Raw genomic sequence first — 23,035 nt, 5'->3', positions numbered from 1 at the left:
AACCTATCAATCCGGTCCAAACCGGTCAAAACTAGGTGCAAACAACTCAAAACCCGTCAAAACCGATCAAAACTTGTCAAAACCTGTCCAAACCGGTTCAAACCTGTCGAAACCTATCGAAACCAGTCAACACAGGTTTAAAACCGGTCAAAACTGATCAAAACTGGTCAAAACCTGTCGCAAACCGGTTTAAAACCAGTGAAATTAGGTCAAAACCTGTGCAAACCTGTCAAACCGGTCCAAACCGGTCAAAAATAGGTGCAAACAACTCAAAACCCGTCAAAACCGATCAAAACTTGTCAAAACCTGTCCAAACCTTTCATAACCGGTCCAAACCGGTCGAAAACCAGTGCAAACAATTCAAAACTAATCAAAACCAGTCAACACTGGTTTTAAACCAGTCAAAACTGATCAAAACTGGTCAAAACCTGTGCAAACATATCAAAACCGGTCCAAAACCTGTCCAAACCGGTCCAAACCTGTCCAAAACCATTTCAAACCGGTCACAACCTGTCCAAACCGGTCCACAACCATTGCAAACAAGACAAAAAAGGTCAAAACCTGTCCAAACCGGTTTTAAACCAGTCAAATCCGATCATAATTAGTTAAAACATAAACAATACTGTCAAAACCCAACCAAACCGCAAACCGGTCGACACCTTTCCAAACCTGTTGTGTACAGGTTTAAATGAGTCAAAACCTGAGCAAACCTGTCCAAACGGTCCAAACCGGTCGAAAACCTATACAAGGCGGACTAAACTGGTGAAAATGAGTCAATACCGGTCAAAACCTTCCAAATTGGTTATAAACAGGCGAAAACAGATCAAAACTGGTCAAAGCTGTCGAAACCTATCGAAACCATTTCAAAACTGGTGAAAACAAGTCAAAACCGATCAAAACCAGTCAACACCGGTTTAAAACCGATCAAAACTGGTCAAAACCTGTCGCAAACCGGTTTAAAACCAGTGAAAACTGGTCAAAACCTGTGCAAACAGGTCAAACCTCTCCAAACCGGTCAAAAACCTATCCAAACCTGTCTAAAATAGGTGCAAAACCCGTCAAAACCAGTCAAAACTTTTCCAAACCTGTCCAAACCTGTCCAAACCAGTCCAAACCGGTCGAAAACCTATCGAAACTGGTCCAAAACCAGTGCAAACAACTCAAAACCCGTCAAAACCGATCAAAACTTGTCAAAACCTGTCCAAACCTTTAATAACAGGTCCAGAACGGTCGAAAACCAGTGCAAACAAGTCAAAACTAATCAAAACCAGTCAACACTGGTTTTAAACAAGTCAAAACTGATCAAAACCAGTCAACATTGGTTTTAAACCGGTCAAAACTGATCAAAACTGGTCAAAACCTGTGCAAACATATCAATACCGGTCAAAACCTTCCAAATTGGTTATAAACAGGTGAAAACATATCAAAACTGGTCAAAACCTGTCAAAACTGGTTCAAACCTGTCGAAACCTATCGAAAACATTCCAAAACTGGTGAAAACAAGTCAAAACCGATCAAACCTGTCAAAACCGGTCCAAACCGGTCGAAAACCTATCGAAACTGGTCCAAAACCAGTGCAAACAAGTCAAAACTGATCAAAACCTATCAATCCGGTCCAAACCGGTCAAAACTAGGTGCAAACAACTCAAAACCCTTCAAAACCGATCGAAACTTGTCAAAACCTGTCCAAACCTTTAATAACCGGTCCAAACCGGTCGAAAACCAGTGCAAACAATTCAAAACTAATCAATACCAGTCAACACTGGTTTTAAACCAGTCAAAACTGATCAAAACTGGTCAAAACCTGTGCAAACATATCAAAACCGGTCCAAAACCTGTCCAAACCGGTCCAAACCTGTCCAAAACCATTTCAAACCGGTCACAACCTGTCCAAACCGGTCCACAACCATTGCAAACAAGACAAAAAAGGTCAAAACCTGTCCAAACCGGTTTTAAACCAGTCAAATCCGATCATAATTAGTTAAAACATAAACAATACTGTCAAAACCCAACCAAACCGCAAACTGGTCGACACCTTTCCAAACCTGTTGTGTACAGGTTTAAATGAGTCAAAACCTGAGCAAACCTGTCCAAACGGTCCAAACCGGTCGAAAACCTATACAAGGCGGACCAAAACTGGTGAAAATGAGTCAATACCGGTCAAAACCTTCCAAATTGGTTATAAACAGGTGAAAACAGATCAAAACTGGTCAAAGCTGTCGAAACCTATCGAAACCATTAAAAAAATGGTGAAAACAAGTCAAAACCGGTTTAAAACCAGTGAAAACTGGTCAAAACCTGTGCAAACAGGTCAAACCTCTCCAAACCGGTCAAAAACCTATCCAAACCTGTCTAAAATAGGTGCAAAACCCGTCAAAACCAGTCAAAACTTTTCCAAACCTGTCCAAACCTGTCCAAACCGGTCGAAAACCTATCGAAACTGGTCCAAAACCAGTGCAAACAAGTCAAAACTGATCAAAACGTATCAATCCGGTCCAAACCGGTCAAAACTAGGTGCAAACAACTCAAAACCCGTCAAAACCGATCAAAACTGGTCAAAACCTGTCGCAAACCGGTTTAAAACCAGTGAAAACTGGTCAAAACCTGTGCAAACAGGTCAAACCTCTCCAAACCGGTCAAAAACCTATCCAAACCTGTCTAAAATAGGTGCAAAACCCGTCAAAACCAGTCAAAACTTTCCAAACCTGTCCAAACCTGTCAAATCCGGTCCAAACCGGTCGAAAACCTATCGAAACTGGTACAAAACCAGTGCAAACAAGTCAAAACTGATCAAAACCTATCAATCCGGTCCAAACCGGTCAAAACTAGGTGCAAACAACTCAAAACCCGTCAAAACCGATCAAAACTTGTCAAAACCTGTCCAAACCGGTTCAAACCTGTCCAAACCTATCGAAACCAGTCAACACAGGTTTAAAACCGGTCAAAACTGATCAAAACTGGTCAAAACCTGTCGCAAACCGGTTTAAAACCAGTGAAATTAGGTCAAAACCTGTGCAAACCTGTCAAACCGGTCCAAACCGGTCAAAAATAGGTGCAAACAACTCAAAACCCGTCAAAACCGATCAAAACTTGTCAAAACCTGTCCAAACCTTTCATAACCGGTCCAAACCGGTCGAAAACCAGTGCAAACAATTCAAAACTAATCAAAACCAGTCAACACTGGTTTTAAACCAGTCAAAACTGATCAAAACTGGTCAAAACCTGTGCAAACATATCAAAACCGGTCCAAAACCTGTCCAAACCGGTCCAAACCTGTCCAAAACCATTTCAAACCGGTCACAACCTGTCCAAACCGGTCCACAACCATTGCAAACAAGACAAAAAAGGTCAAAACCTGTCCAAACCGGTTTTAAACCAGTCAAATCCGATCATAATTAGTTAAAACATAAACAATACTGTCAAAACCCAACCAAACCGCAAACCGGTCGACACCTTTCCAAACCTGTTGTGTACAGGTTTAAATGAGTCAAAACCTGAGCAAACCTGTCCAAACGGTCCAAACCGGTCGAAAACCTATACAAGGCGGACTAAACTGGTGAAAATGAGTCAATACCGGTCAAAACCTTCCAAATTGGTTATAAACAGGCGAAAACAGATCAAAACTGGTCAAAGCTGTCGAAACCTATCGAAACCATTTCAAAACTGGTGAAAACAAGTCGCAAACCGGTTTAAAACCAGTGAAAACTGGTCAAAACCTGTGCAAACAGGTCAAACCTCTCCAAACCGGTCAAAAACCTATCCAAACCTGTCTAAAATAGGTGCAAAACCCGTCAAAACCAGTCAAAACTTTTCCAAACCTGTCCAAACCTGTCCAAACCAGTCCAAACCGGTCGAAAACCTATCGAAACTGGTCCAAAACCAGTGCAAACAACTCAAAACCCGTCAAAACCGATCAAAACTTGTCCAAACCTGTCCAAACCTTTAATAACAGGTCCAGAACGGTCGAAAACCAGTGCAAACAAGTCAAAACTAATCAAAACCAGTCAACACTGGTTTTAAACAAGTCAAAACTGATCAAAACCAGTCAACATTGGTTTTAAACCGGTCAAAACTGATCAAAACTGGTCAAAACCTGTGCAAACATATCAATACCGGTCAAAACCTTCCAAATTGGTTATAAACAGGTGAAAACAGATCAAAACTGGTCAAAACCTGTCAAAACTGGTTCAAACCTGTCGAAACCTATCGAAAACATTCCAAAACTGGTGAAAACAAGTCAAAACCGATCAAAACTGATCAAAACCAGTCAACACCGTTTTAAAACCGGTCAAAACTGGTCAAAACCTGTCAAAACCGGTTCAAACCTGTCGAAACCTATCGAAACCAGTCAACACAGGTTTAAAACCGGTCAAAACTGATCAAAACTGGTCAAAACCTGTCGCAAACCGGTTTAAAACCAGTGAAATTAGGTCAAAACCTGTGCAAACCTGTCAAACCGGTCCAAACCGGTCAAAAATAGGTGCAAACAACTCAAAACCCGTCAAAACCGATCAAAACTTGTCAAAACCTGTCCAAACCTTTCAAAACCGGTCCAGAACGGTCGAAAACCAGTGCAAACAAGTCAAAACTAATCAAAACCAGTCAACACTGGTTTTAAACCGGTCAAACCGGTCCAAACCGGTCAAAAATAGGTGCAAACAACTCAAAACCCGTCAAAACCGATCAAAACTTGTCAAAACCTGTCCAAACCTTTCATAACCGGTCCAAACCGGTCGAAAACCAGTGCAAACAATTCAAAACTAATCAAAACCAGTCAACACTGGTTTTAAACCAGTCAAAACTGATCAAAACTGGTCAAAACCTGTGCAAACATATCAAAACCGGTCCAAAACCTGTCCAAACCGGTCCAAACCTGTCCAAAACCATTTCAAACCGGTCACAACCTGTCCAAACCGGTCCACAACCATTGCAAACAAGACAAAAAAGGTCAAAACCTGTCCAAACCGGTTTTAAACCAGTCAAATCCGATCATAATTAGTTAAAACATAAACAATACTGTCAAAACCCAACCAAACCGCAAACCGGTCGACACCTTTCCAAACCTGTTGTGTACAGGTTTAAATGAGTCAAAACCTGAGCAAACCTGTCCAAACGGTCCAAACCGGTCGAAAACCTATACAAGGCGGACCAAAACTGGTGAAAATGAGTCAATACCGGTCAAAACCTTCCAAATTGGTTATAAACAGGTGAAAACAGATCAAAACTGGTCAAACCTGTCGAAACCTATCGAAACCATTCCAAAACTGGTGAAAACAAGTCAAAACCGATCAAAACCAGTCAACACCGGTTTAAAACCGATCAAAACTGGTCAAAACCTGTCGCAAACCGGTTTAAAACCAGTGAAAACTGGTCAAAACCTGTGCAAACAGGTCAAACCTCTCCAAACCGGTCAAAAACCTATCCAAACCTGTCTAAAATAGGTGCAAAACCCGTCAAAACCAGTCAAAACTTTTCCAAACCTGTCGAAACCTGTCCAAACCGGTCCAAACCGGTCGAAAACCTATCGAAACTGGTCCAAAACCAGTGCAAACAAGTCAAAACTGATCAAAACCTATCAATCCGGTCCAAACCGGTCAAAAAAAGGTGCAAACAACTCAAAACCCGTCAAAACCGATCAAAACTGGTCAAAACCTGTGCAAACAGGTCAAACCTCTCCAAACCGGTCAAAAACCTATCCAAACCTGTCTAAAATAGGTGCAAAACCCGTCAAAACCAGTCAAAACTTTTCCAAACCTGTCCAAACCTGTCAAAACCGGTCCAAACCGGTCGAAAACCTATCGAAACTGGTCCAAAACCAGTGCAAACAAGTCAAAACTGATCAAAACGTATCAATCCGGTCCAAACCGGTCAAAACTAGGTGCAAACAACTCAAAACCCGTCAAAACCGATCAAAACTGGTCAAAACCTGTCGCAAACCGGTTTAAAACCAGTGAAAACTGGTCAAAACCTGTGCAAACAGGTCAAACCTCTCCAAACCGGTCAAAAACCTATCCAAACCTGTCTAAAATAGGTGCAAAACCCGTCAAAACCAGTCAAAACTTTCCAAACCTGTCCAAACCTGTCAAATCCGGTCCAAACCGGTCGAAAACCTATCGAAACTGGTACAAAACCAGTGCAAACAAGTCAAAACTGATCAAAACCTATCAATCCGGTCCAAACCGGTCAAAACTAGGTGCAAACAACTCAAAACCCGTCAAAACCGATCAAAACTTGTCAAAACCTGTCCAAACCTTTCATAACCGGTCCAAACCGGTCGAAAACCAGTGCAAACAATTCAAAACTAATCAAAACCAGTCAACACTGGTTTTAAACCAGTCAAAACTGATCAAAACTGGTCAAAACCTGTGCAAACATATCAAAACCGGTCCAAAACCTGTCCAAACCGGTCCAAACCTGTCCAAAACCATTTCAAACCGGTCACAACCTGTCCAAACCGGTCCACAACCATTGCAAACAAGACAAAAAAGGTCAAAACCTGTCCAAACCGGTTTTAAACCAGTCAAATCCGATCATAATTAGTTAAAACATAAACAATACTGTCAAAACCCAACCAAACCGCAAACTGGTCGACACCTTTCCAAACCTGTTGTGTACAGGTTTAAATGAGTCAAAACCTGAGCAAACCTGTCCAAACGGTCCAAACCGGTCGAAAACCTATACAAGGCGGACCAAAACTGGTGAAAATGAGTCAATACCGGTCAAAACCTTCCAAATTGGTTATAAACAGGTGAAAACAGATCAAAACTAGTCAAAGCTGTCGAAACCTATCGAAACCATTCCAAAACTGGTGAAAACAAGTCAAAACCGGTTTAAAACCAGTGAAAACTGGTCAAAACCTGTGCAAACAGGTCAAACCTCTCCAAACCGGTCAAAAACCTATCCAAACCTGTCTAAAATAGGTGCAAAACCCGTCAAAACCAGTCAAAACTTTTCCAAACCTGTCCAAACCTGTCCAAACCGGTCGAAAACCTATCGAAACTGGTCCAAAACCAGTGCAAACAAGTCAAAACTGATCAAAACGTATCAATCCGGTCCAAACCGGTCAAAACTAGGTGCAAACAACTCAAAACCCGTCAAAACCGATCAAAACTGGTCAAAACCTGTCGCAAACCGGTTTAAAACCAGTGAAAACTGGTCAAAACCTGTGCAAACAGGTCAAACCTCTCCAAACCGGTCAAAAACCTATCCAAACCTGTCTAAAATAGGTGCAAAACCCGTCAAAACCAGTCAAAACTTTCCAAACCTGTCCAAACCTGTCAAATCCGGTCCAAACCGGTCGAAAACCTATCGAAACTGGTACAAAACCAGTGCAAACAAGTCAAAACTGATCAAAACCTATCAATCCGGTCCAAACCGGTCAAAACTAGGTGCAAACAACTCAAAACCCGTCAAAACCGATCAAAACTTGTCAAAACCTGTCCAAACCGGTTCAAACCTGTCGAAACCTATCGAAACCAGTCAACACAGGTTTAAAACCGGTCAAAACTGATCAAAACTGGTCAAAACCTGTCGCAAACCGGTTTAAAACCAGTGAAATTAGGTCAAAACCTGTGCAAACCTGTCAAACCGGTCCAAACCGGTCAAAAATAGGTGCAAACAACTCAAAACCCGTCAAAACCGATCAAAACTTGTCAAAACCTGTCCAAACCTTTCATAACCGGTCCAAACCGGTCGAAAACCAGTGCAAACAATTCAAAACTAATCAAAACCAGTCAACACTGGTTTTAAACCAGTCAAAACTGATCAAAACTGGTCAAAACCTGTGCAAACATATCAAAACCGGTCCAAAACCTGTCCAAACCGGTCCAAACCTGTCCAAAACCATTTCAAACCGGTCACAACCTGTCCAAACCGGTCCACAACCATTGCAAACAAGACAAAAAAGGTCAAAACCTGTCCAAACCGGTTTTAAACCAGTCAAATCCGATCATAATTAGTTAAAACATAAACAATACTGTCAAAACCCAACCAAACCGCAAACCGGTCGACACCTTTCCAAACCTGTTGTGTACAGGTTTAAATGAGTCAAAACCTGAGCAAACCTGTCCAAACGGTCCAAACCGGTCGAAAACCTATACAAGGTGGACCAAAACTGGTGAAAATGAGTCAATACCGGTCAAAACCTTCCAAATTGGTTATAAACAGGCGAAAACAGATCAAAACTGGTCAAAGCTGTCGAAACCTATCGAAACCATTTCAAAACTGGTGAAAACAAGTCAAAACCGATCAAAACCAGTCAACACCGGTTTAAAACCGATCAAAACTGGTCAAAACCTGTCGCAAACCGGTTTAAAACCAGTGAAAACTGGTCAAAACCTGTGCAAACAGGTCAAACCTCTCCAAACCGGTCAAAAACCTATCCAAACCTGTCTAAAATAGGTGCAAAACCCGTCAAAACCAGTCAAAACTTTTCCAAACCTGTCCAAACCTGTCCAAACCAGTCCAAACCGGTCAAAAACATATCGAAACTGGTCCAAAACCAGTGCAAACAACTCAAAACCCGTCAAAACCGATCAAAACTTGTCAAAACCTGTCCAAACCTTTAATAACAGGTCCAGAACGGTCGAAAACCAGTGCAAACAAGTCAAAACTAATCAAAACCAGTCAACACTGGTTTTAAACAAGTCAAAACTGATCAAAACCAGTCAACACTGGTTTTAAACCGGTCAAAACTGATCAAAACTGGTCAAAACCTGTGCAAACATATCAATACCGGTCAAAACCTTCCAAATTGGTTATAAACAGGTGAAAACAGATCAAAACTGGTCAAAACCTGTCAAAACTGGTTCAAACCTGTCGAAACCTATCGAAAACATTCCAAAACTGGTGAAAACAAGTCAAAACCGATCAAAACTGATCAAAACCAGTCAACACCGTTTTAAAACCGGTCAAAACTGGTCAAAACCTGTCAAAACCGGTTCAAACCTGTCGAAACCTATCGAAACCAGTCAACACAGGTTTAAAACCGGTCAAAACTGATCAAAACTGGTCAAAACCTGTCGCAAACCGGTTTAAAACCAGTGAAATTAGGTCAAAACCTGTGCAAACCTGTCAAACCGGTCCAAACCGGTCAAAAATAGGTGCAAACAACTCAAAACCCGTCAAAACCGATCAAAACTTGTCAAAACCTGTCCAAACCTTTCAAAACCGGTCCAGAACGGTCGAAAACCAGTGCAAACAAGTCAAAACTAATCAAAACCAGTCAACACTGGTTTTAAACCGGTCAAACCGGTCCAAACCGGTCAAAAATAGGTGCAAACAACTCAAAACCCGTCAAAACCGATCAAAACTTGTCAAAACCTGTAAAAACCTTTCATAACCGGTCCAAACCGGTCGAAAACCAGTGCAAACAATTCAAAACTAATCAAAACCAGTCAACACTGGTTTTAAACCAGTCAAAACTGATCAAAACTGGTCAAAACCTGTGCAAACATATCAAAACCGGTCCAAAACCTGTCCAAACCGGTCCAAACCTGTCCAAAACCATTTCAAACCGGTCACAACCTGTCCAAACCGGTCCACAACCATTGCAAACAAGACAAAAAAGGTCAAAACCTGTCCAAACCGGTTTTAAACCAGTCAAATCCGATCATAATTAGTTAAAACATAAACAATACTGTCAAAACCCAACCAAACCGCAAACCGGTCGACACCTTTCCAAACCTGTTGTGTACAGGTTTAAATGAGTCAAAACCTGAGCAAACCTGTCCAAACGGTCCAAACCGGTCGAAAACCTATACAAGGCGGACCAAAACTGGTGAAAATGAGTCAATACCGGTCAAAACCTTCCAAATTGGTTATAAACAGGTGAAAACAGATCAAAACTGGTCAAACCTGTCGAAACCTATCGAAACCATTCCAAAACTGGTGAAAACAAGTCAAAACCGATCAAAACCAGTCAACACCGGTTTAAAACCGATCAAAACTGGTCAAAACCTGTCGCAAACCGGTTTAAGACCAGTGAAAACTGGTCAAAACCTGTGCAAACAGGTCAAACCTCTCCAAACCGGTCAAAAACCTATCCAAACCTGTCTAAAATAGGTGCAAAACCCGTCAAAACCAGTCAAAACTTTTCCAAACCTGTCGAAACCTGTCCAAACCGGTCCAAACCGGTCGAAAACCTATCGAAACTGGTCCAAAACCAGTGCAAACAAGTCAAAACTGATCAAAACCTATCAATCCGGTCCAAACCGGTCAAAAAAAGGTGCAAACAACTCAAAACCCGTCAAAACCGATCAAAACTGGTCAAAACCTGTGCAAACAGGTCAAACCTCTCCAAACCGGTCAAAAACCTATCCAAACCTGTCTAAAATAGGTGCAAAACCCGTCAAAACCAGTCAAAACTTTTCCAAACCTGTCCAAACCTGTCAAAACCGGTCCAAACCGGTCGAAAACCTATCGAAACTGGTCCAAAACCAGTGCAAACAAGTCAAAACTGATCAAAACCTATCAATCCGGTCCAAACCGGTCAAAACTAGGTGCAAACAACTCAAAACCCGTCAAAACCGATCAAAACTTGTCAAAACCTGTCCAAACCTTTAATAACAGGTCCAGAACGGTCGAAAACCAGTGCAAACAAGTCAAAACTAATCAAAACCAGTCAACACTGGTTTTAAACAAGTCAAAACTGATCAAAACCAGTCAACACTGGTTTTAAACCGGTCAAAACTGATCAAAACTTGTCAAAACCTGTGCAAACATATCAAAACCGGTCCAAAACCTGTCCAAACCGGTCCAAACTGGTCAAAAATAGGTGCAAACAACTCAAAACCCGTCAAAACCGATCAAAACTTGTCAAAACCTGTCCAAACCTTTCAAAACCGGTCGAAAACCCATCCAAACTGGTCCAAAACCAGTGCAAACAAGTCAAAACTGATCAAAACCTGTCAAACCGGTCCAAACCGGTCAAAAATAGGTGCAAACAACTCAAAACCCGTCAAAACCGATCAAAACTGGTCAAAACCTGTCGCAAACCGGTTTAAAACCAGTGAAAACTGGTCAAAACCTGTGCAAACAGGTCAAACCTCTCCAAACCGGTCAAAAACCTATCCAAACCTGTCTAAAATAGGTGCAAAACCCGTCAAAACCAGTCAAAACTTTTCCAAACCTGTCCAAACCTGTCAAAACCGGTCCAAACCGGTCGAAAACCTATCGAAACTGGTCCAAAACCAGTGCAAACAAGTCAAAACTGATCAAAACCTATCAATCCGGTCCAAACCGGTCAAAACTAGGTGCAAACAACTCAAAACCCTTCAAAACCGATCTAAACTTGTCAAAACCTGTCCAAACCTTTAATAACAGGTCCAGAACGGTCGAAAACCAGTGCAAACAAGTCAAAACTAATCAAAACCAGTCAACACTGGTTTTAAACAAGTCAAAACTGATCAAAACCAGTCAACACTGGTTTTAAACCGGTCAAAACTGATCAAAACTGGTCAAAACCTGTGCAAACATATCAATACCGGTCAAAACCTTCCAAATTGGTTATAAACAGGTGAAAACAGATCAAAACTGGTCAAAACCTGTCAAAACTGGTTCAAACCTGTCGAAACCTATCGAAAACATTCCAAAACTGGTGAAAACAAGTCAAAACCGATCAAAACTGATCAAAACCAGTCAACACCGTTTTAAAACCAGTCAAAACTTTTCCAAACCTGTCCAAACCTGTCAAATCCGGTCCAAACCGGTCGAAAACCTATCGAAACTGGTACAAAACCAGTGCAAACAAGTCAAAACTGATCAAAACCTATCAATCCGGTCCAAACCGGTCAAAACTAGGTGCAAACAACTCAAAACCCGTCAAAACCGATCAAAACTTGTCAAAACCTGTCCAAACCGGTTCAAACCTGTCGAAACCTATCGAAACCAGTCAACACAGGTTTAAAACCGGTCAAAACTGATCAAAACTGGTCAAAACCTGTCGCAAACCGGTTTAAAACCAGTGAAATTAGGTCAAAACCAGTGCAAACCTGTCAAAACTAATCAAAACCAGTCAACACTGGTTTTAAACCGGTCAAACCGGTCCAAACCGGTCAAAAATAGGTGCAAACAACTCAAAACCCGTCAAAACCGATCAAAACTTGTCAAAACCTGTCCAAACCTTTCATAACCGGTCCAAACCGGTCGAAAACCAGTGCAAACAATTCAAAACTAATCAAAACCAGTCAACACTGGTTTTAAACCAGTCAAAACTGATCAAAACTGGTCAAAACCTGTGCAAACATATCAAAACCGGTCCAAAACCTGTCCAAACCGGTCCAAACCTGTCCAAAACCATTTCAAACCGGTCACAACCTGTCCAAACCGGTCCACAACCATTGCAAACAAGACAAAAAAGGTCAAAACCTGTCCAAACCGGTTTTAAACCAGTCAAATCCGATCATAATTAGTTAAAACATAAACAATACTGTCAAAACCCAACCAAACCGCAAACCGGTCGACACCTTTCCAAACCTGTTGTGTACAGGTTTAAATGAGTCAAAACCTGAGCAAACCTGTCCAAACGGTCCAAACCGGTCGAAAACCTATACAAGGCGGACCAAAACAGGTGAAAAAGAGTCAATACCGGTCAAAACCTTCCAAATTGGTTATAAACAGGCGAAAACAGATCAAAACTGGTCAAAGCTGTCGAAACCTATCGAAACCATTTCAAAACTGGTGAAAACAAGTCAAAACCGATCAAAACCAGTCAACACCGGTTTAAAACCGATCAAAACTGGTCAAAACCTGTCGCAAACCGGTTTAAAACCAGTGAAAACTGGTCAAAACCTGTGCAAACAGGTCAAACCTCTCCAAACCGGTCAAAAACCTATCCAAACCTGTCTAAAATAGGTGCAAAACCCGTCAAAACCAGTCAAAACTTTTCCAAACCTGTCCAAACCTGTCCAAACCGGTCCAAACCGGTCGAAAACCTATCGAAACTGGTCCAAAACCAGTGCAAACAAGTCAAAACTGATCAAAACCTATCAATCCGGTCCAAACCGGTCCAAACTAGGTGCAAACAACTCAAAACCCGTCAAAACCGATCAAAACTTGTCAAAACCTGTCCAAACCTTTAATAACAGGTCCAGAACGGTCGAAAACCAGTGCAAACAAGTCAAAACTAATCAAAACCAGTCAACACTGGTTTTAAACAAGTCAAAACTGATCAAAACCAGTCAACACTGGTTTTAAACCGGTCAAAACTGATCAAAACTGGTCAAAACCTGTGCAAACATATCAAAACCGGTCCAAAACCTGTCCAAACCGGTCCAAACCGGTCCAAACTGGTCAAAAATAGGTGCAAACAACTCAAAACCCGTCAAAACCGATCAAAACTTGTCAAAACCTGTCCAAACCTTTCAAAACCGGTCGAAAACCCATCCAAACTGGTCCAAAACCAGTGCAAACAAGTCAAAACTGATCAAAACCTGTCAAACCGGTCCAAACCGGTCAAAAATAGGTGCAAACAACTCAAAACCCGTCAAAACCGATCAAAACTGGTCAAAACCTGTCGCAAACCGGTTTAAAACCAGTGAAAACTGGTCAAAACCTGTGCAAACAGGTCAAACCTCTCCAAACCGGTCAAAAACCTATCCAAACCTGTCTAAAATAGGTGCAAAACCCGTCAAAACCAGTCAAAACTTTTCCAAACCTGTCCAAACCTGTCAAAACCGGTCCAAACCGGTCGAAAACCTATCGAAACTGGTCCAAAACCAGTGCAAACAAGTCAAAACTGATCAAAACCTATCAATCCGGTCCAAACCGGTCAAAACTAGGTGCAAACAACTCAAAACCCTTCAAAACCGATCAAAACTTGTCAAAACCTGTCCAAACCTTTAATAACAGGTCCAGAACGGTCGAAAACCAGTGCAAACAAGTCAAAACTAATCAAAACCAGTCAACACTGGTTTTAAACAAGTCAAAACTGATCAAAACCAGTCAACACTGGTTTTAAACCGGTCAAAACTGATCAAAACTGGTCAAAACCTGTGCAAACATATCAATACCGGTCAAAACCTTCCAAATTGGTTATAAACAGGTGAAAACAGATCAAAACTGGTCAAAACCTGTCAAAACTGGTTCAAACCTGTCGAAACCTATCGAAAACATTCCAAAACTGGTGAAAACAAGTCAAAACCGATCAAAACTGATCAAAACCAGTCAACACCGTTTTAAAACCGGTCAAAACTGATCAAAACTGGTCAAAACCTGTCAAAACCGGTTCAAACCTGTCGAAACCTATCGAAACCAGTCAACACAGGTTTAAAACCGGTCAAAACCGATCAAAACTGGTCAAAACCTGTCGCAAACCGGTTTAAAACCAGTGAAATTAGGTCAAAACCTGTGCAAACCTGTCAAACCGGTCCAAACCGGTCAAAAATAGGTGCAAACAACTCAAAACCCGTCAAAACCGATCAAAACTTGTCAAAACCTGTCCAAACCTTTCAAAACCGGTCCAGAACGGTCGAAAACCAGTGCAAACAAGTCAAAACTAATCAAAACCAGTCAACACTGGTTTTAAACCGGTCAAACCGGTCCAAACCGGTCAAAAATAGGTGCAAACAACTCAAAACCCGTCAAAACCGATCAAAACTTGTCAAAACCTGTAAAAACCTTTCATAACCGGTCCAAACCGGTCGAAAACCAGTGCAAACAATTCAAAACTAATCAAAACCAGTCAACACTGGTTTTAAACCAGTCAAAACTGATCAAAACTGGTCAAAACCTGTGCAAACATATCAAAACCGGTCCAAAACCTGTCCAAACCGGTCCAAACCTGTCCAAAACCATTTCAAACCGGTCACAACCTGTCCAAACCGGTCCACAACCATTGCAAACAAGACAAAAAAGGTCAAAACCTGTCCAAACCGGTTTTAAACCAGTCAAATCCGATCATAATTAGTTAAAACATAAACAATACTGTCAAAACCCAACCAAACCGCAAACCGGTCGACACCTTTCCAAACCTGTTGTGTACAGGTTTAAATGAGTCAAAACCTGAGCAAACCTGTCCAAACGGTCCAAACCGGTCGAAAACCTATACAAGGCGGACCAAAACTGGTGAAAATGAGTCAATACCGGTCAAAACCTTCCAAATTGGTTATAAACAGGTGAAAACAGATCAAAACTGGTCAAACCTGTCGAAACCTATCGAAACCATTCCAAAACTGGTGAAAACAAGTCAAAACCGATCAAAACCAGTCAACACCGGTTTAAAACCGATCAAAACTGGTCAAAACCTGTCGCAAACCGGTTTAAAACCAGTGAAAACTGGTCAAAACCTGTGCAAACAGGTCAAACCTCTCCAAACCGGTCAAAAACCTATCCAAACCTGTCTAAAATAGGTGCAAAACCCGTCAAAACCAGTCAAAACTTTTCCAAACCTGTCCAAACCTGTCCAAACCGGTCCAAACCGGTCGAAAACCTATCGAAACTGGTCCAAAACCAGTGCAAACAAGTCAAAACTGATCAAAACCTATCAATCCGGTCCAAACCGGTCGAAAACCAGTGCAAACAATTCAAAACTAATCAAAACCAGTCAACACTGGTTTTAAACCAGTCAAAACTGATCAAAACTGGTCAAAACCTGTGCAAACATATCAAAACCGGTCCAAAACCTGTCCAAACCGGTCCAAACCTGTCCAAAACCATTTCAAACCGGTCACAACCTGTCCAAACCGGTCCACAACCATTGCAAACAAGACAAAAAAGGTCAAAACCTGTCCAAACCGGTTTTAAACCAGTCAAATCCGATCATAATTAGTTAAAACATAAACAATACTGTCAAAACCCAACCAAACCGCAAACCGGTCGACACCTTTCCAAACCTGTTGTGTACAGGTTTAAATGAGTCAAAACCTGAGCAAACCTGTCCAAACGGTCCAAACCGGTCGAAAACCTATACAAGGCGGACCAAAACAGGTGAAAATGAGTCAATACCGGTCAAAACCTTCCAAATTGGTTATAAACAGGCGAAAACAGATCAAAACTGGTCAAAGCTGTCGAAACCTATCGAAACCATTTCAAAACTGGTGAAAACAAGTCAAAACCGATCAAAACCAGTCAACACCGGTTTAAAACCGATCAAAACTGGTCAAAACCTGTCGCAAACCGGTTTAAAACCAGTGAAAACTGGTCAAAACCTGTGCAAACAGGTCAAACCTCTCCAAACCGGTCAAAAACCTATCCAAACCTGTCTAAAATAGGTGCAAAACCCGTCAAAACCAGTCAAAACTTTTCCAAACCTGTCCAAACCTGTCCAAACCGGTCCAAACCGGTCGAAAACCTATCGAAACTGGTCCAAAACCAGTGCAAACAAGTCAAAACTGATCAAAACCTATCAATCCGGTCCATACCGGTCAAAACTAGGTGCAAACAACTCAAAACCCGTCAAAACCGATCAAAACTTGTCAAAACCTGTCCAAACCTTTAATAACAGGTCCAGAACGGTCGAAAACCAGTGCAAACAAGTCAAAACTAATCAAAACCAGTCAACACTGGTTTTAAACAAGTCAAAACTGATCAAAACCAGTCAACACTGGTTTTAAACCGGTCAAAACTGATCAAAACTGGTCAAAACCTGTGCAAACATATCAAAACCGGTCCAAAACCTGTCCAAACCGGTCCAAACCGGTCCAAACTGGTCAAAAATAGGTGCAAACAACTCAAAACCCGTCAAAACCGATCAAAACTTGTCAAAACCTGTCCAAACCTTTCAAAACCGGTCGAAAACCAATCCAAACTGGTCCAAAACCAGTGCAAACAAGTCAAAACTGATCAAAACCTGTCAAACCGGTCCAAACCGGTCAAAAATAGGTGCAAACAACTCAAAACCCGTCAAAACCGATCAAAACTGGTCAAAACCTGTCGCAAACCGGTTTAAAACCAGTGAAAACTGGTCAAAACCTGTGCAAACAGGTCAAACCTCTCCAAACCGGTCAAAAACCTATCCAAACCTGTCTAAAATAGGTGCAAAACCCGTCAAAACCAGTCAAAACTTTTCCAAACCTGTCCAAACCTGTCAAAACCGGTCCAAACCGGTCGAAAACCTATCGAAACTGGTCCAAAACCAGTGCAAACAAGTCAAAACTGATCAAAACCTATCAATCCGGTCCAAACCGGTCAAAACTAGGTGCAAACAACTCAAAACCCTTCAAAACCGATCAAAACTTGTCAAAACCTGTCCAAACCTTTAATAACAGGTCCAGAACGGTCGAAAACCAGTGCAAACAAGTCAAAACTAATCAAAACCAGTCAACACTGGTTTTAAACAAGTCAAAACTGATCAAAACCAGTCAACACTGGTTTTAAACCGGTCAAAACTGATCAAAACTGGTCAAAACCTGTGCAAACATATCAATACCGGTCAAAACCTTCCAAATTGGTTATAAACAGGTGAAAACAGATCAAAACTGGTCAAAACCTGTCAAAACTGGTTCAAACCTGTCGAAACCTATCGAAAACATTCCGAAACTGGTGAAAACAAGTCAAAACCGATCAAAACTGATCAAAACCAGTCAACACCGTTTTAAAACCGGTCAAAACTGATCAAAACTGGTCAAAACCTGTCCAAACCGGTTCAAACCTGTCGAAACCTATCGAAACCAGTCAACACAGGTTTAAAACCGGTCAAAACTGATCAAAACTGGTCAAAACCTGTCGCAAACCGGTTTAAAACCAGTGAAATTAGGTCAAAACCTGTGCAAACCTGTCAAACCGGTCCAAACCGGTCAAAAATAGGTGCAAACAACTCAAAACCCGTCAAAACCGATCAAAACTTGTCAAAACCTGTCCAAACCTTTCAAAACCGGTCCAGAACGGTCGAAAACCAGTGCAAACAAGTCAAAACTAATCAAAACCAGTCAACACTGGTTTTAAACCGGTCAAACCGGTCCAAACCGGTCAAAAATAGGTGCAAACAACTCAAAACCCGTCAAAACCGATCAAAACTTGTCAAAACCTGTAAAAACCTTTCATAACCGGTCCAAACCGGTCGAAAACCAGTGCAAACAATTCAAAACTAATCAAAACCAGTCAACACTGGTTTTAAACCAGTCAAAACTGATCAAAACTGGTCAAAACCTGTGCAAACATATCAAAACCGGTCCAAAACCTGTCCAAACCGGTCCAAACCTGTCCAAAACCATTTCAAACCGGTCACAACCTGTCCAAACCGGTCCACAACCATTGCAAACAAGACAAAAAAGGTCAAAACCTGTCCAAACCGGTTTTAAACCAGTCAAATCCGATCATAATTAGTTAAAACATAAACAATACTGTCAAAACCCAACCAAACCGCAAACCGGTCGACACCTTTCCAAACCTGTTGTGTACAGGTTTAAATGAGTCAAAACCTGAGCAAACCTGTCCAAACGGTCCAAACCGGTCGAAAACCTATACAAGGCGGACCAAAACTGGTGAAAATGAGTCAATACCGGTCAAAACCTTCCAAATTGGTTATAAACAGGTGAAAACAGATCAAAACTGGTCAAACCTGTCGAAACCTATCGAAACCATTCCAAAACTGGTGAAAACAAGTCAAAACCGATCAAAACCAGTCAACACCGGTTTAAAACCGATCAAAACTGGTCAAAACCTGTCGCAAACCGGTTTAAAACCAGTGAAAACTGGTCAAAACCTGTGCAAACAGGTCAAACCTCTCCAAACCGGTCAAAAACCTATCCAAACCTGTCTAAAATAGGTGCAAAACCCGTCAAAACCAGTCAAAACTTTTCCAAACCTGTCCAAACCTGTCCAAACCGGTCCAAACCGGTCGAAAACCTATCCAAACTGGTCCAAAACCAGTGCAAACAAGTCAAAACTGATCAAAACCTATCAATCCGGTCCAAACCGGTCAAAACTAGGTGCAAACAACTCAAAACCCTTCAAAACCGATCAAAACTGGTCAAAACCTGTCGCAAACCGGTTTAAAACCAGTGAAAACTGGTCAAAACCTGTGCAAACAGGTCAAACCTCTCCAAACCGGTCAAAAACCTATCCAAACCTGTCTAAAATAGGTGCAAAACCCGTCAAAACCAGTCAAAACTTTTCCAAACCTGCCCAAACCTGTCAAAACCGGTCCAAACAGGTCGAAAACCTATCGAAACTGGTCCAAAACCAGTGCAAACAAGTCAAAACTGATCAAAACCTATCAATCCGGTCCAAACCGGTCAAAACTAGGTGCAAACAACTCAAAACCCGTCAAAACCGATCAAAACTTGTCAAAACCTGTCCAAACCTTTAATAACAGGTCCAGAACGGTCGAAAACCAGTGCAAACAAGTCAAAACTAATCAAAACCAGTCAACACTGGTTTTAAACAAGTCAAAACTGATCAAAACCAGTCAACACTGGTTTTAAACCGGTCAAAACTGATCAAAACTGGTCAAAACCTGTGCAAACATATCAATACCGGTCAAAACCTTCCAAATTGGTTATAAACAGGTGAAAACAGATCAAAACTGATCAAAACCAGTCAACATCGTTTTAAAACCGGTCAAAACTGATCAACACTGGTCAAAACCTGTCAAAACCGGTTCAAACCTGTCGAAACCTATCGAAACCAGTCAACACAGGTTTAAAACCGGTCAAAACTGATCAAAACTGGTCAAAACCTGTCGCAAACCGGTTTAAAACCAGTGAAATTAGGTCAAAACCTGTGCAAACCTGTCAAACCGGTCCAAACCGGTCAAAAATAGGTGCAAACAACTCAAAACCCGTCAAAACCGATCAAAACTTGTCAAAACCTGTCCAAACCTTTCAAAACCGGTCCAGAACGGTCGAAAACCAGTGCAAACAAGTCAAAACTAATCAAAACCAGTCAACACTGGTTTTAAACCGGTCAAACCGGTCCAAACCGGTCAAAAATAGGTGCAAACAACTCAAAACCCGTCAAAACCGATCAAAACTTGTCAAAACCTGTCCAAACCTTTCATAACCGGTCCAAACCGGCCGAAAACCAGTGCAAACAATTCAAAACTAATCAAAACCAGTCAACACTGGTTTTAAACCAGTCAAAACTGATCAAAACTGGTCAAAACCTGTGCAAACATATCAAAACCGGTCCAAAACCTGTCCAAACCGGTCCAAACCTGTCCAAAACCATTTCAAACCGGTCACAACCTGTCCAAACCGGTCCACAACCATTGCAAACAAGACAAAAAAGGTCAAAACCTGTCCAAACCGGTTTTAAACCAGTCAAATCCGATCATAATTAGTTAAAACATAAACAATACTGTCAAAACCCAACCAAACCGCAAACCGGTCGACACCTTTCCAAACCTGTTGTGTACAGGTTTAAATGAGTCAAAACCTGAGCAAACCTGTCCAAACGGTCCAAACCGGTCGACAACCTATACAAGGCGGACCAAAACTGGTGAAAATGAGTCAATACCGGTCAAAACCTTCCAAATTGGTTATAAACAGGTGAAAACAGATCAAAACTGGTCAAAGCTGTCGAAACCTATCAAAACCATTCCAAAACTGGTGAAAACAAGTCAAAACCGATCAAAACCAGTCAACACCGGTTTAAAACCGATCAAAACTGGTCAAAACCTGTCGCAAACCGGTTTAAAACCAGTGAAAACTGGTCAAAACCTGTGCAAACAGGTCAAACCTCTCCAAACCGGTCAAAAACCTATCCAAACCTGTCTAAAATAGGTGCAAAACCCGTCAAAACCAGTCAAAACTTTTCCAAACCTGTCCAAACCTGTCCAAACCGGTCCAAACCGGTCGAAAACCTATCGAAACTGGTCCAAAACCAGTGCAAACAAGTCAAAACTGATCAAAACCTATCAATCCGGTCCAAACCGGTCAAAACTAGGTGCAAACAACTCAAAACCCGTCAAAACCGATCAAAACTGGTCAAAACCTGTCGCAAACCGGTTTAAAACCAGTGAAAACTGGTCAAAACCTGTGCAAACAGGTCAAACCTCTCCAAACCGGTCAAAAACCTATCCAAACCTGTCTAAAATAGGTGCAAAACCCGTCAAAACCAGTCAAAACTTTTCCAAACCTGTCCAAACCTGTCCAAACCGGTCCAAACCGGTCGAAAACCTATCGAAACTGGTCCAAAACCAGTGCAAACAAGTCAAAACTGATCAAAACCTATCAATCCGGTCCAAACCGGTCAAAACTAGGTGCAAACAACTCAAAACCCGTCAAAACCGATCAAAACTTGTCAAAACCTGTCCAAACCTTTAATAACAGGTCCAGAACGGTCGAAAACCAGTGCAAACAAGTCAAAACTAATCAAAACCAGTCAACACTGGTTTTAAACAAGTCAAAACTGATCAAAACCAGTCAACACTGGTTTTAAACCGGTCAAAACTGATCAAAACTGGTCAAAACCTGTGCAAACATATCAATACCGGTCAAAACCTTCGAAATTGGTTATAAACAGGTGAAAACAGATCAAAACTGGTCAAAACCTGTCAAAACTGGTTCAAACCTGTCGAAACCTATCGAAAACATTCCAAAACTGGTGAAAACAAGTCAAAACCGATCAAAACTGATCAAAACCAGTCAACACCGTTTTAAAACCGGTCAAAACTGATCAAAACTGGTCAAAACCTGTCAAAACCGGTTCAAACCTGTCGAAACCTATCGAAACCAGTCAACACAGGTTTAAAACCGGTCAAAACTGATCAAAACTGGTCAAAACCTGTCGCAAACCGGTTTAAAACCAGTGAAATTAGGTCAAAACCTGTGCAAACCTGTCAAACCGGTCCAAACCGGTCAAAAATAGGTGCAAACAACTTAAAACCCGTCAAAACCGATCAAAACTTGTCAAAACCTGTCCAAACCTTTCAAAACCGGTCCAGAACGGTCGAAAACCAGTGCAAAAAAGTCAAAACTAATCAAAACCAGTCAACACTGGTTTTAAACCGGTCAAACCGGTCCAAACCGGTCAAAAATCGGTGCAAACAACTCAAAACCCGTCAAAACCGATCAAAACTTGTCAAAACCTGTAAAAACCTTTCATAACCGGTCCAAACCGGTCGAAAACCAGTGCAAACAATTCAAAACTAATCAAAACCAGTCAACACTGGTTTTAAACCAGTCAAAACTGATCAAAACTGGTCAAAACCTGTGCAAACATATCAAAACCGGTCCAAAACCTGTCCAAACCGGTCCAAACCTGTCCAAAACCATTTCAAACCGGTCACAACCTGTCCAAACCGGTCCACAACCATTGCAAACAAGACAAAAAAGGTCAAAACCTGTCCAAACCGGTTTTAAACCAGTCAAATCCGATCATAATTAGTTAAAACATAAACAATACTGTCAAAACCCAACCAAACCGCAAACCGGTCGACACCTTTCCAAACCTGTTGTGTACAGGTTTAAATGAGTCAAAACCTGAGCAAACCTGTCCAAACGGTCCAAACCGGTCGAAAACCTATACAAGGCGGACCAAAACTGGTGAAAATGAGTCAATACCGGTCAAAACCTTCCAAATTGGTTATAAACAGGCGAAAACAGATCAAAACTGGTCAAAGCTGTCGAAACCTATCAAAACCATTCTAAAACTGGTGAAAACAAGTCAAAACCGATCAAAACCAGTCAACACCGGTTTAAAACCGATCAAAACTGGTCAAAACCTGTCGCAAACCGGTTTAAAACCAGTGAAAACTGGTCAAAACCTGTGCAAACAGGTCAAACCTCTCCAAACCGGTCAAAAACCTATCCAAACCTGTCTAAAATAGGTGCAAAACCCGTCAAAACCAGTCAAAACTTTTCCAAACCTGTCCAAACCGGTCCAAACCGGTCGAAAACCTATCGAAACTGGTCCAAAACCAGTGCAAACAAGTCAAAACTGATCAAAACCTATCAATCCGGTCCAAACCGGTCAAAACTAGGTGCAAACAACTCAAAACCCGTCAAAACCGATCAAAACTGGTCAAAACCTGTCGCAAACCGGTTTAAAACCAGTGAAAACTGGTCAAAACCTGTGCAAACAGGTCAAACCTCTCCAAACCGGTCAAAAACCTATCCAAACCTGTCTAAAATAGGTGCAAAACCCGTCAAAACCA

This window comes from Glandiceps talaboti, unplaced genomic scaffold, assembly GCF_964340395.1.
Source record: "Glandiceps talaboti unplaced genomic scaffold, keGlaTala1.1 scaffold_32, whole genome shotgun sequence".
NCBI classification, from domain to species: Eukaryota; Metazoa; Hemichordata; class Enteropneusta; family Spengelidae; genus Glandiceps; species Glandiceps talaboti.
This window is presented reverse-complemented; position numbering follows the sequence as displayed.